We start from the raw sequence: 10,291 nt of genomic DNA on the forward strand, positions 1-10,291 counted from the left end.
GCATTAGCTGGAAAACAGCTTTGGCAAGCAGAGGAAAGGAACAGAAAATAGGAAATCAATGGCAAGTCGAGACCAGGGAGAGCAATTAGTCCTTGGAGCGCTGCTGCTCACTGTGGCGGGACAGCATTTTTAAGTGTAGATGAACTGGATTTATACACTTACACAGGGCTGAAAAATCTCTCAGACAAAGCAGTTTATTACTGTGGTGCCATTTACAAGGAGAAAAACTTTGGCCGCTGTAACATGCACAAATGGACTCCAGGGGCCTGATTTTCCTCTCGCACCAGAGTAAATCAGGAGCAGCTCCCCGCCGTTCAGTGCAATTGCAGCGGTGTACAGCCAGGATAAGGAGAGAGGTGAGCCAAGCCCCAGAGGAACCTGAAGGGGAATATCTCCAGTGTGTTTTGATAAAAGGTTTCACCGGTGTCTGTCACGCTCTGCTATGGGGGTGGGGGTGGGTTGCACCCTCTGAGAATGTTAAAACAAACAACAAAAACCACCACCAGGATTGTCTCCTGCAGGAGAAAACTTGAATCATGTTGGGGAGGAAAATATTTCAAATGGCCAGCTGAAAGTTTTCCACTGACATTTTTTCTTGACCAAAAATGGTTTTTGAGGAAATGAAAATTTTTGTGGCTAGTATCTGTGGTCCTCTTAAAATATTTGATTTTTTTTTTTGGTTGGAAAAAAAGAAAACCTTCAGTTAAAATTTCAGGTTTTGATAGTTTGGGGGGGCAAGAGGGAATAAGATTTGGCATTTTTCAGCTGATTTTTTGTTTTTATTTTCATTTTTCTGACAAAAAAGCCAAAATTTTCCACTGAAATTTGACAAAAAATGAACCATTTTTTATTTCCATTGAATATTGCCACAGAAAAAATTCTGACTACTCTAGTATCTCCTTCTTCATCCACACCTGTCCTCTATCTCCTCAGTTTGAAAAGCCACCAACCTCTCCTCATTCAAATCCCTTGTAATAAACCAAATTTCTCCCATAAGCCATGGTTTATTGTAGTTCTAGAGGCATATTTATCACCACCTCCTCAAAATTCTTAAGTTAGCCTCACGTCTGCGGTTTCACAGTGCATTCTGCCTTCATTCTGCAGAGCCTCTAGGTTATAGGTACAGGGATTGTTTGTTTTTTGTGTGCATTGTATAGGGCTCAACACAATTATTATCATTAAATTAATTGTAATAACTAATAACGTTCCAAGATCTGTGATCAATGGAGCAGGAGAGCTGGAGGTGAATCTACCCAGCTCAGAGTATTAGCTCATTTTTTTTAAGTGTTAAAAATTCCTACTACTCTCCCATTTCTCTAAGTTTTATGTCCATCTCAAGTTAAACTGTCTTTTTTACACAGTTCTAATCAGTGTCCAATATAACCTACATGACTCTGTCTTAGTGGCTGTTACTGTTCTTTATTAGTTAGCCGAGGGAGTTAAAAGTCCCCTAAGGAGCCCTGGGAAAGGGATTTCTGAGACAAGTAGAATAGGACTTTTTCTTCCTCCATGGATGGAGGCAACAAGGGAGGGAAGGAGTTGTCTTGAGGTTAGAGCTAACAGAGAGAGAGGCCAGTGCTAGTATTAGACCTGGACCGTGTATGCATATATAGGATTTAAGGAATAATTGAAAAAAGAGATACTTCGCTTTTCTTAAAGAGGAGAGATAGCTGGGGGATAACGCACTGGACTAGGACCCAGAAGACCTTGGTTTGGTTCCCTGCACTACCACAGACTCCCTGTGTTACCACTAGTAAATCACATACTCAGTGTCACAGCTGTAAACTGGGGATGATAATTGTTCCTTTGTCTATCTGGACGGTAAAAGTTTCAGAGCAGGGACTGTCCCGCAGTATGTGAAGGGGCAGCACCTACCACAGTGGGGTTGCGATCTCAGCTGGGGCTTTTAGGTACTACTGTAATATAAGGAATAAGATCCCAGTAGGCCATGTTTTAAGCCTTTTCTTCTACTGACAAAAATCGTAATGTTTCCTCCGAAAAAACTGACTCAGACTAAATCCAAGTATTCTCTTGCATTCAGCGTTCTAGGGTTTAACATTTTTGTCTTGCAGTTTTTTCTTTACCAGAAAAATCAACAACTTGATCATCACGGCTGTGACCTGTTTGTATCACAGGGATCTGTTCTCCCTGTGCTCCTCTGTGTCAACATTCCAGGCACAGCTATCATTTCACATCCCTGGGCTCTTCTAGCGCAGAGCAATTGCCGGCTCCATTAGCAAAATTAAGTTGTGCACACTGGGTGTGCTGCGAAAGAATCTTTTCTTCACCTCCTCTGAAAATTAAATACTACAAATAAATAACACAACAAGGCTCCTACAGTCCTATGGATAACTGAGGAGAAACTAGTCACCCAATACCTTTATCCATCCACCCACCCACCACACCATGTTTTATTATCTATTATCCTATAGCTATCTATTCATCTTCATCTAGTTTTTTATCTTCATCTACCTCTATTTTTAAATTGCCTATTGGTATTTGGAATCAGTTCGCCCGGTGGATCTATAAAGGCATAGCAACAAAGAAATCTATGACGAAAAATCATATTTTGAAAAAAAAATTTATAGGGGACGGAAGGCAGCGGGGAGAGCACTGTGTTTTCCTGACTACCCTGATCTAAATATTTATAAGTCACTGACCTCCGGGAACCCCTTCTGATGAGCTGCCACTAGAAACAGCACAAGAGCAGGCAGGGCACTCAGTTGACATTGCCTGCGTAGTCCTGCACTGAAGCCTGGGACGAGCTCGCAAAGGAAAGCGGGCTCTGATAATTGGAATGCTGAATGTATTCCTGCCTATAACTGAAATGGGGGAACATCAAGCCTGCAAAATTAAGTGCAGATTCAATTAGAAATTTCACTGAAATTTCAAATTATGGCCATTTTTTAAGCGACAGAATTATACTGTGTTACAGAGAAAGTGACAGGTAATTTGGGACACTAAAGATTTCTCGGACTCTGTAGTTAATGGGGAGTTTAGCACCAATTCCTCTGTAATTTGCACTTCTGAGAAACTGCATTATTATAAAGTCAGAAATCTCTAGCTCTTTCAACTCCAAGATCTGCAAGCTACAGATGACCAGAAATTGAGAAGGCCTGAGTCCATAGGTCAACCATTTCAATATCTGAGGCTGTGTGGCTTCCAAAACCTGGCATTCCAATTGAAGAGTTGAAAATTGGAGGTGACATTCAGAAGTCTCTGAAAATTATAACCCTGACTTCCTCCCAGTAAAGCTTATCTGAATCCTAGCTTATCCTTTGATGAGGTTACTAAAAAAGCATTCTGTTCTGAGTACTTGAAAGATAACAGGCAATGCATGTGAGCCAGTGTACTTCTCCCTAGGGGAGAAACACTATTGACTGAAACAAGCATGGAGCACTAATGAAATGGTCCAAATTATGCTGGACATCAAGATCCTGGTATGTTGCATCTTTCTCCTCTACATCCCTAGTCTGATTCAGTACTGGACAAGCCCTGCAATGCTGAATTCTGGCCATAGAAACTGCAGGCTTTAATATAACATGTTACCAGCTGAGACTATTGTCCATCTCTTCCTCTGAGTGCATGTCTTGGTCTTAATAGTCCCCAAGGGTGAAAAAGAACCAGTTTCTGGATCTCAGCGTAAAGATTGGGATCCTCAGAAAATCTCTAAAACTTTAATTAATTAAACACATTCTTTATTTTAGAGGATATAGAAAACTGAGGTCCTAGCTGCTGTTGCTCATTGAAAAGCCCAAGAGAACAGGGAAATTAGTGTCACCCTATATTCAGGAGAGCATTTAAGTATGTACTTAAAATTTAAGCACATGCCTAAGTCTCACTGACTAAAATGGAACTTAAGCACATGCTTAAAGTTAAGCAACTACTGAAGTATTTTCCTCAATGTGGTCCTTAACAGAGAGAAAAGTGAGTGAAACAAGTTAATAGCCTCCCAAAGATATCACTGAGAAACAATGGACTCAGGCGTGTTCTGTTTAACCCGAACCCAGTTATCTGCTGAGCAAGCCAAGAAAATGACCAAATATGATATTTGTGAAGGAAAATAAAGTAGGTTATTTTATAAACTAGAGTGATATTTGAAGCTCATGAAAAACAAGATAATGCATATAAAAATAAGATATTATGGTAAAATCAGTATTAATTATCAGGAGCAAAAGTGCTGCACTTGAAGTAATAAAAGTTTTAATATTCTAAAAGAAAATGACTCTCGTAAAAGGCTAACAACTGGGCTGTGTGCCAGAATCCCATTGTAGGAATGCAATACCACTGCCGCAGAACCCTCCCCAAATAAACATCCACACAGCACAGCGCTAATTTGGCTACTATAACTAGGGTAGGAACAGTGGGGGAGAAAAGTGCTATTCCAGCAATTTACCTTTTTAATAACAGTAAATTATTCTATACATAAAGCTACTTTGTAAACCTTGTGTGCTTTACAAAGGCTATTTACCATTTATTGCTCACTTCACAAGTCTGAGGTTTTTTTTAGGGCGGTTTTAAAACACACATAGTGCATTTTTGTCACTCATTTCTCCTGCAAAAGCCCCCAAAAGCCCTTTAATTTATGGCAAGCCAGAATTACACTATTTTTTTTTTATATTTTGAATTTTAAATAACTTCTACAGTTTAATACAGACTACAAATAAGATGCAAATATGATCTTAAGTTGAGGCCTGCAAATTATTTGTAATTAAATGCAAAACAATGTAAAATTCAGGAGTGGGGGGTGCTACATTTTATAACAAACTCCGAAGTGGGCTCATTCCTGTGAAAAAGTTTGGTGAGATAAGTACATTCTTCAAGTGGAAAGGGATGCATTTTCAAGAGAAGGCAGCTTTGCATCTTCACATTCAGCAGTTTGTAGGGCTTTGCGTGTGAAGATTCAAATTTTGCATAAAGACAGATTCTGAGGGCTGCAAAATCATGCAAAACAGCAATGGTAAAATTACATGAAATTAGAAATTTAAAACTGATGTTCGAATTTTGCACCGATCGAATCATTGTTTCAACTAAACTGCATTATGCAAAGAATTCTAAGAGTTAATGCTTAAATAAAAAAAAAAAAAAAACAAATTTTGGCAGGGATATAAAATCTCATGTTTCAGGGTTAAAATCAATTTCTAACTATTAGGGGTTAAGATGAGACTTTCACGTGATGCAGATGATCCTACATCTCCCCACAGCAGGGTTTCTTGCACTTTTCTCTGAAGCAGCTAGTATTGGCCACTGACAGAGACAGGATACTGGACTAGATAGACCATACATCTCATCCAGTCTGGAAACTCATTTGTTCCTCATTTACTTATCCAGACATATATATTTTTAAATCAAGATATTTTTGTTGATTTTATTATGAAATAATACAGGCCCTGATCCTGCAAACACTTACCCACGTGAGTAACTTTATGTATGCTAATGATACCTTTTAAGTCAGTGGGAGAACTCATTTGTGTGGAGTTGCTTGTCTGCATAAGGGTTTGCAGGATTGGGGCCCTGGAGAGACTAAATTTAGGGAGAAAAAAAAAAAGTTACTCAGCTGAAATCATGTGTTCTAAAACTAGTTGTGTTTCTTAATTCCCTCCCCACCTACACTGACAATAATTGTTTTTTTGGTTCACTGCCCCCACGCACGCCCCCACCAGTGCCTTCAGCATTCCCGTCACTGCAGTGTGAGAGTAGCTGGTATTTTGAGTGCTTTGCATCAAATGGATTGCAATACTATACATTTAACAGAGTGTATTTTGCAACTGCCAGAAAAAAATTGGAAGTAACTTTGAAATGGAAGGTCCATTTAATCTGATTCTGGAGGAAGATCAATGAAGCTAATATGTCTAGGGGGAAATGTTGCAAACTGCAGATACTTAATTGAAGAAAACCTGGAAAACAATAAGACTGATAGATGATAGAGCTCACCAAATTAAGTATGATCAAAGAATGCTTTACAGATCCAAAATGTGAAGGGAATTTTGGGTGGTAGACTCAGAAGCAGGAGGCCAAAAGAAGAGCTGTGTTTGTTGGTGCAGCTGTAATGGGATCATACATTTACACCTGCCAAGAGCAGGTCTGAATCTAGCCTGCTGTGTTACAAAGCAAGCAGATAATACTTCTCCTGGACCCCTCCGTCGGTAGCTCTGTCAGAGTACCTTAATACCAGCAAGAAGGGACAAACTCAGAGGGGTTCAGAGAACAGCAAGGAGAATCATCATGGGTGAGGGCTAGAGGGGATTGAGACAGAGAGAGGGAGGGCTCACTTTCTCTGCAGAGCGTTACCTAAGCATCTGAAAAACAGGGAAGGAAGAAAGAAAGGGATGAAAAATGGGGAGGGAAAAAAATGAAGCTAGAAGGATCAAAGGTTAGGAAAATGTTCCATGAATTACCCATGACAAGCTGCCATCTTTAATAAATCTCTCCCCGCTTGCCCTGCCCCCCCACCCCCCTACACACATTGCCTAAGTGCTCACCTGTTATGTTACACTGGCTTTTAATGGTGTGATTGCTGATGGACTGTTCTCCCTGGCTGCAGTGGCCAAAACAACAAAGCTAAGCAGCACTTCAGGGAAATCCTTCAAAGGCCCCTCGCCTTGAAAACGCTGAACATTATTTCCGTGGGCTCTTAAACAGAATAATTCATTAGTCAGCTAAGAACAATCAATATCCCACTCCAACAATTTATACACTGACTGTTTACCCAGTGGACCCTCTTTGATAATATTATTTATGGTTCTAAATAACTCCATCGGTGTTCAATAGAGCTGGGAGGTGCCTATGGGACCAGAGCACAATCAAATTATGAAGACATATGGTTTACTCAGCACTGGAAATGTTCAAATGCATTTCATTGCTGTTAGCCTTGCTGCAGTACCTACCCCAATCAGTTATACAACCTTCTTAATATCCTTTACTATATGGGAACACTTCTTCAGGGAGAGAGAGGGCTCTGACTCAGCCAACTGAGAGAGGCTGCTCTAACGAGTATTTTATTGTGGCTATTTCAGGATTCTTAGAACTGAAGGACACCAACAGTTCAGTGCCTCCCAGACTGAAGCTGCAATTAAGCTTCTGCACGGTTTGGGGTCTAGGGGGAGGGAGAGAGATGGAAAGAGGAGGAGGGTTTTTTGTGAAAATTACAATACCCTCCACTAGAGAGGAGTCAAATAAGTGCAGCACTAGCTCAGAACTACCCTGATGAGAACATCCCAGAACTCTGCATCTACATGCTGTATTTATGTCCAAGGAGTCCATTGTGTCCGTTTTAGTACAGGGCTTCTAAAATACTCAGAGACTAGCCAAACACTGAGCCTCATTGCGTATGTCTCCACTGCAATAAAACACCAGCGACTGGCCTGTGTCAGCTGACTTGGGCTCATGGAGCTCGGGCTGAGGGGCTATAAAATTCCAGTGTAGACCTTGAGGTCTGGGACCATGCCCCCCCCCCACACGTTTGGAGAGGTGTGCACATACACGTTTTGTCCATGTAAATGTGTGTTTTGTATCTGCACGTGCAATATTGTTAATTGTAATGCAAAGTGTTCTCCTGTGCATGCAAATATCATCTTTCCAGTGCGGGGGAACCATTCTGTGGACACAACTTACTGACTTTTGCAAATCTCCCCCTGTCAGATTTTAAAATGCTTTAATTATTGTTTGTACCCTGGTAGGGTGTTGGTGGTCACCTTTAGATCTTTGGTGCCTCCTTGCAGCAAAGACAGACAACACAGTACCTCTGTTTCAGTTCCCCTCCTTTGATAGGCCAATAACCAACTTGCTTGCATATCAATTCTTTGTTACAACCTTGGCTCCCCTGTTAAACCCTCCAATACTTCAGGCGGCCGGTCACCAGCCAAAAGAAAAGGAGTACTTGTGGCACCTTAGAGACTAACCAATTTATTTGAGCATGAGCTTTTGTGAGCTACAGCTCACTTCATCGGATGCATACTGTGGAAACTGCAGAAGACATTAGATACACAGAGACCATGAAACAATACCTCCTCCCACCCCACTCTCCTGCTGGTAATAGCTTATCTAAAGTGATCATCAAGTTGGGCCATTTCCAGCACAAATCCAGGTTTTCTCACCCCCCCCCACCCCCACAAACTCACTCTCCTGCTGGTAATAGCCCATTCAAAGTGACCACTCTCTTCACAATGTGTATGATAAGGTGGGCCATTTCCTGCACAAATCCAGGTTCTCTCACCCCCTCACCCCCCTCCAAAAACCACACACACAAACTCACTCTCCTGCTGTATTGCCTATCCAAAGTGACCACTCTCCTTACAACGTGCATGAAAATCAAATAAATTGGTTAGTCTCTAAGGTGCCACAAGTACTCCTTTTCTTTTTGCGAATACAGACTAACACGGCTGTTACTCTGAAACCGGTCACCAGCCAGTCTCTTTAGATAACAGGCACACAATTCCTGGCCTCTTTCAGCACAGCTCACGTGTTCAAGGCCTTAATAAACCCCCTTGCTGGTTTGAAAGGGGAACCCAGCCCAATCTGCTGCTCTGGGGTTCCAGGCCAGGGACCCCATACACAGGGATTGGCACTATGCTCTTCCAACCTTGTACTGTTTCCCTAGCCTACTTCCTACCATACCCCTCTTGCAGGCTGTTCTCTGGCGTGGCTCTCTTGTCTGGAGGATTCAGTCTCCTGGATGGCTTCTCCCCACAATCTTGCTGAGGACAGCCACTCTCAACCCCTCTGGTCTCCTCAGCTGTCTCCTTAGCTGTGGGGAGGCCACCAATCAGCCTCAGCTGAACAGACAGTCAGGTTCCCTATTAACCCTTTATCATCTGAGACAGCTGGGGGTTTGCACACTCCAGGACATAGGGTCTAGCGACCCCACCTGATATTAGAGCCCCAGGGTGTCAGACATTGCATGAAACAGACAGTCCTAGCCCTGCAGCGTTTACAATCTGAGCAGACAACGACAGACAAAGGGTAAGGAAGGAGGAAGTATTATTAGCCTCATTTTTCAAACGGGTGACTGAGAGACAAAGAGATTTCACCAAAGTCATCTCAAAAGCCTGTGGCAGATCTGGGAATTAAAGCCGGCTGTCCGAAGTCACAGCCCAGTGCCTTTACCCCAGCCCCGCCTTACTCTTTCCTTGCAAAGGGAGAGGTTTGTGTTCTTGAGTTCCACTTCCCTCCACTCTGCATTCCTGCGTCACAGACATTGCCTGAGAGCGTATGAGATGCTGGATTATGCAGCTTTAATCTCCCAGCTCAGGGTTGCTTGTTTCTCCTCCATATTGTTTGCAGTATCTTGCATGTTGTGTCCCTCTGTGAACTCAGCAGTCAGCCATGCTGGGTGATGCTGTTCAAATGCTGCAGCCTCTGTGTTTGCCGAGCTCCTTGCTGAACAAATTTACAGAGTAAACATTCTGGGGCATCATCGATTGCAAAAATAAATATATAATAAAACAACAAAAGGCCTTTTGTTGTCTTCTGTCTCACTGAGTCTCTCTCCCCTCTGTCACTCTTTGTTCCCTTCCCTGATCCCTTGCGGTAATTAAAGATCCCAGTGCACTTCTACTGTACGAACAAGGGTGTTAACCCCAGGGTCCTGGCCAAATTCCACTCCAGGAAATTATGTCTGGCCTCTCTAAGTTCCCCGGTGACGTCACCTGGATTCAGCATCCGTTTCCCCTTCCTGTCCTCAGCTGTTGGCTAATGTGGCTGCAACCCCTGGCTGACAGGAGCTTCCACCAGCTGAGTAAGGAACCAGGGGAGAGTGGTTTGCTCCTGTCTGGCCTGACAGAACCGCATCCTACAGACCCACTGTTCCAGTAAGTCTTGGCGGTCAGTTGGCCAGTTATTATTTTACTGCTTCCATGCCTTCCACTTAGAAGTGAATGTTAACGTGTGCAGCAAACAGCCTCATCAGAGTGGGGAAGAGCTAGCTACTCGTGGTCATAGTTACTAGGCGTGAAGCCCCCAATCCAGGAAAGCACTTGAGCATGTGCATAATTGTAAGAGGTGAGTAGATCCTGCTCTCCCTCCTCACCCTGACAGCCCTATTCTGCAGACTCTCATCTGGGAGGTGGTATTCTACTGAGCCAGGCTCACATGTTCAGAGGTGGCCCCTGCTCCTGGAGATGCCTTGGTACCCATATTTTGTAAGGTTCTGAGCATCTGCAGTTCATAGGGAGTAGGTCAGAATGAGTTGTGGTTGCTCGGCACCTCTGAAAATCATGCTTTTCGCTGGGCACAAGAAATGGAGCCCCCCACCCCCAATTTAATCCAGCTACCTCCCTGATATTCCTGTTTG

The 10,291-nt window shown here is 42.8% G+C and overlaps 1 long non-coding RNA gene across 2 annotated transcripts; it reads right to left on the minus strand.

The window, feature by feature from the left end:
• Positions 1–4,234: 4,234 nt before the first annotated feature.
• Positions 4,235–8,751, minus strand: LOC122463567. 2 transcript variants are annotated; one of them, XR_006287043.1, is made up of 4 exons: positions 8,617–8,751; positions 6,483–6,633; positions 5,444–5,514; positions 4,235–4,934 (listed from the first exon to the last, which is right to left on the minus strand). It is a non-coding gene; the product is annotated as an uncharacterized LOC122463567 (long non-coding RNA). The 2 variants fall into 2 exon arrangements; XR_006287044.1 differs by having other exon boundaries at positions 5,411–5,514.
• Between the last annotated feature and the right edge of the window lie 1,540 nt (positions 8,752–10,291).

The sequence above is a fragment of the Chelonia mydas genome, chromosome 22 (genome assembly GCF_015237465.2).
Source record: "Chelonia mydas isolate rCheMyd1 chromosome 22, rCheMyd1.pri.v2, whole genome shotgun sequence".
Taxonomy (NCBI): domain Eukaryota; kingdom Metazoa; phylum Chordata; order Testudines; family Cheloniidae; genus Chelonia; species Chelonia mydas.